Below are 5,357 nucleotides of genomic sequence, written 5' to 3'. Positions count from 1 at the left end.
CTACATTTAAACTTGTGGGCCTCCATCAACAGCTTCAGTGGTGCCGCATTCCATCCACTGGCCCAGCGGCCCCACCAAATAATAATAATAATAATATAATTATAATAATATTTATTATAATTATATTATTATTATTAATTTTAATTATTATTATTATTATTATTATTATTATTATTATACGCTTTCTATGTCAATATTTTTCTTAAAAAACGTCTCATCCTATTAAAGTTTAATCTTATTAAATTAAGATTCTTTTGCTTATATTAATAAGTAGGATAATATAAGATAATATGGATTAGGCCAAATCCTACCAAAATGGTCCCGTTAATACAATTTGTATATTCAATAGAAGATGGTTAATTGGTTATGTACAAATTTGTTAATGAGAGCCATAGCAATATCAAAAATGACAAGATTTTTTAGGAATCTAATGGTAGGGATAGGATAATTAGTAAATAGGAGTTAACCGATGGGTTTATTAGTGAATAAGGTAAAATACTGATTTGGGTTTTTTTTTTTTCCTAATATTTTTTAACATGACAAGTTAAAGATTAATCGATTGTAAATTAAACTTTTATTTAATAAATTATTATTAATTAATAGATTGCTGCATATATAATATGAGATTTAAATTTCTAACACTTATTTAAATGAACAAGTGAATTAAATTAATTACTATTTTAGGTTATTAATTAGTATGATGTAATTATTTAGGGTATAAATATATAAATAAATCTATACGGTTGTAATAAGAGAGTGAATTGTACAGAAAAATTAGGGATCATAGGATCAAAGGAATATTCTCCCTTTATTTTACAAAAGAAAAAAAGAGAAATTAGTTCTCAATCTCATTTATCTTCTCTAATTAACTATATTCAAACATACTCATCAATTATTCAACACATCAACAAATAGTTTCAAATCATACATTCATTTCTTTAGATATATTTTTTTAATTCTCTTATTCATCCAATTTAAGTCTTTTCGAGAATTTGAATTTTAACTTCTTCAATATAATCAAAAGATAATATAAATCGTAATTTTAGAAATGATAAAATTTGTCAAAATAGATAAATTTTTGCGAGAACTATTTCAAATAGAGACTCAAAGATAGAGATCTCTATTCTATCTCTGTTAATCTTTAACTTATTAAATTTACTTAAATATTTTTAATAATTTATTTTTAAAATAAATTTTTTAATCATTTCATATATATATAACATTAAATATTAAGCTGTCTCACTATTCAATTATTCCAAAAGGTTAAAATTTTTAAATTTCAATCTCCAAATTTCACTCTATATTATTGCCTTTTTTTAGATTAAAAATTATTTTAAGACTTTGTTTTATAGATTATAATTATGATGTATTATTTTATATTTTTTAATTTATAATCTTGGATAATATTTTATTTATATGTTGTAATAATATTTTTTTATTTTTTATTAAAATTTTCATATAAATTATAAATATAAAGTTGAGGAATGAAACCCACAGAAAATGAGACCCATAAAAAATGGGAATGGAAGACAATATTTCTTCGCGGCAGGGATCAAGGACAGGAACGGGGAACAAATCTAGAAACGAAAACCGGGAGCAAAGAGGGATCCCCGATCTGCTCCGTTGCCATCCCTACATGGCTTATTTGGTGAGTTTCCACAAAAAAATATAATAAAAAATCTCTTTTTAGGTACCGCTTTTTAAAAGATCTTTTAGAAAAGTAAAAGTAATTTAATGTTTGGATATTCATATAAGAATATTTTTTTATCTAATAATTATATTTGGGTATAATAATATAAAAATATTTTTTTGTTTATTTATTATGTTAAAATATTTTTTTAAGTAAAAAAAATCTTGTAAAAAAAATCTTTTAAAAAAGATATAAATTGTAATTTTTAAAAAAATAGTTTTTATTTTTCTATTATTTTTATTTTTATTACTAAAATTTTGTCGAATACACTAAAAATTAAAAATAATTTTTTATTTAAAAAAACTTTTTTTAGCAACTTAATAGCGTCATTATAGTTACATATAAAAGAAAATAAGAAAAATAAAAATTAACTAATTATATACATCATATTCTCTTTGATAAAGCAAAAAGAGTAGCGAACACATCATTATATATTATCTGAAAATTTGTTGATCATCTAATTAAACTTTAATTTTGATAATGTTTACTCTAAAATTAAAATTCATTTCTTTAAAATTATGATTTGAATTTTATTTTTTTCTTCTACTTGAAACAATAAAATTAGAAATTGTTTCTAAAATGTATTTAGGCGATATATGAGAATATAATCGAAAATAAAATTTAAAATTTAAATAAAATATATAAAAGACTAATAACTACTAATTAAATCATCTCCCCTTTAATCTCTGCTTTAATCTCATAATTTTTTTTTAGCACTAGTATTATTTGTGAGTGGACAACATAAAAGGAACCAATGAACCATGGTCTTATCCCAAGTTAGGTAATCTAGTATAATCACATTTTGATTTTAGGCATCCACTTTAACAGACAACTAGATTTAGATGTGTGCAATGCATGTAAATTAATATTGTAAATTTTTTGTTTATAATTTTTTTCGATAATACAAAATAATAGATAAATTTTTAATTTATAATTAATTATAAATTAATCTATATAATTCTTAAAACAAAGAATTATATCATAATAAATTCTATGAAAATAGTGATAACAAAAAGTGATTTAGTAATTTATATTTTGTATATTAAAGTATTTGCTTTAGCAACTATTTGAATTTGTAAATTATATTTTTTAACAATTTATGTAAAAGATTATAAAATTGATGAAGTAATAATGCAATAACAGTAGTAAGAGTGTTAATTATTATATCTATAATTTGAATATTTATAGCTAAAAATTATTGTTATTGTTATTATTACAATTTTAATATAGACGTTAATTATATTTAACTATTATTTTATAATTAAAATATTTAATAATTCATAATAAATTTAATTAATTAAAAGAATAATATTTTTTGTAAGAAAAGAAAAATTTTCAATAAAAGATACTCATTTAAAATGAATAACATGGTCTAATAATAAAAATTAATAATTATTATTTATTTAAAATAATTAAAATGATATAATAAAAAATAATTATATAACATAAATTTATTTATAACAATTTAGTATATATTAATTTTTATATCATAAAAATAGATGTTATTTTCAAGAAAAAAAAAAATATATATATATATATATATATATATAAGAAAGGAAAGTGTGGAACTGTCCATAGCACAGTGAGGTCAAAAGCGTAACGATTGGTCATTGGATGCTACTATCATGGTTTGTATGTATTCTTCTTGAGTAGTGTTACTCCCATGAAGTTATCATTCGCTTTCACTACAAACTTTCTTGAACGTAACAAAGACGATAAAGCATTCCCATTATCAGTACCTTTCCTTTCCTTTCTCCTCCTTCTTCTCCTCTTTTTTCTCCCTTTTCTCCTTTTCTTCATCATCTATCATCATTAAAACTTAATTTAATAACTAATAATATACAATTTTTTATCTTAAATTATTTACATCCGTTTTTATAAATAATTATTTATATAATTAATATAAAAATAGTTATTTTTGTTATTATTATACCATTATAAAATTATTTTATATTAATAGTATATTAAAATTAATTAAATTATTTATCATGGTTATTTAATTTCTTTTTCAAACGTAAGTGCTAACTAAGTGCTTAAAGAACACTACTAAGCATGAAATGGCAACGACAAATACATTGTATTCTATTGAGATCGATATAAGATGGCAGATTACAATCGCCTTCTTGTGTAGCAAGAATATAATATGCATGGCAAGTTGGCAACCCATTTTATTTGTGAATGGGTCAATGGATGGGGTGAGTACTATGGTTTCTTTATATATTTTCATATTTATCTGAATTATCAACAACAATAATAATAATGTGCGGTAGTGGTTGCTATTTCATTTTCTTACTAATAATAGTAAAAATATCACTGTCTAAACACATTAATGTTTCTCAATAATACAAACAGATGACATGCGAGATGAAATGATTGAAGACCAAGTGCCGAGTCCATCCTCTGAAAGCAGAGAGCGATTCAATTACAAAGCCGTGTATATAGGATCGGAATTATATGATGTCATAATTAACAAAACTTTTTGGTGCATTATTGTTGAGGTATACACAAGTATTAGACATCAAGCTTTATATTGGTTAATAATGGATTATAAGTCTAAACTTTATTATTATTTTTTTTAAATAAAAACAATAAAGCTCAAGACATAAGTGGAGTGAGCAAACAAAGAAAAACCAAGTGTTCTTGCGTGGTTGGACTGGGTATGGCTCGTCTACTTCGACGGTCGATTTCGAGCTTTTTGTCCAGAGAATATGTTTTGATGTAGAGAGAAGAAAACAAAGGGAGGAGAGCACCTGCAAAAGGCATTCCGATACTTAAGTCAGTTCAATGTATTTAGAAAAATCCTGCCTTGATAAGAACGTCTATGCAAGGTCAATTTTAAAAGTTGCATTTTCAGAATTTATTTGCATTGAAGAAGATTGATGTCATATCAGGACGTTATGATATTTGTTTTATGTATGAAGCCGAATTATAATCGTTGGAGCAAGTCATAATGTGAGGCCGAGTTATAACGCTCTATCCGAACTATAACGCCTGAGACCGAGTTATAACGTTTGATTTTATAAGAACCATATCATAGCGCCCTAAGATTGGCCTGATGATTTTTTAATAAAACAAGTTGAGCTTTTTGGTAAGTTATAACTCGACGAGTGTGATGGTTATGGAGCCCTCAATTCAACATACTTTATTAAAAAAAATAAGAGTTAGAGGTAGCAGTAAATGGTTAAAAGAAAAACTAAGTAAATGAAGAGAAAGAGATATTAAATGGCATTTAGATAAGTGTTTTGGCTTTTTCACTTTTCAAAGTCATCAGTATCGTTTGATGTTATTGATGGTATCTACCATGATGGAACTGAATCGCTTGGTTAAAGTTGGTTTTAAATGTGAACTTGGAATCCAAAGTGGCTTTGTTTACAGGAATTCACTTCTTACAAAACGTGTGAAAAAATCTTGATAAGGATATGAGTAAAAGAGGTAAGTATACATTTCTGTTTTGTTTTTGTTTGTTTTCTTCTTCTGCTTTTTGTTTTCTGGTCCGTGGACAATGGGTTTTGAGAAGGAGAAAAAGGCAGAGATTGACTGATCATATAAGTGGGTGAGTGAAGATGTGAAGATTAGGGTTCACTGTTTATGGATAAGGAAAGTGTCAGTAAGGTGGACGTTACAAAGATAGTGAGAGAGGGTTTTGAAGTCCGGGTGGAGTTGTTAC

The sequence above is a fragment of the Arachis hypogaea genome, chromosome 17, assembly GCF_003086295.3.
Source record: "Arachis hypogaea cultivar Tifrunner chromosome 17, arahy.Tifrunner.gnm2.J5K5, whole genome shotgun sequence".
NCBI classification, from domain to species: domain Eukaryota; kingdom Viridiplantae; phylum Streptophyta; class Magnoliopsida; order Fabales; family Fabaceae; genus Arachis; species Arachis hypogaea.
This window is presented reverse-complemented; position numbering follows the sequence as displayed.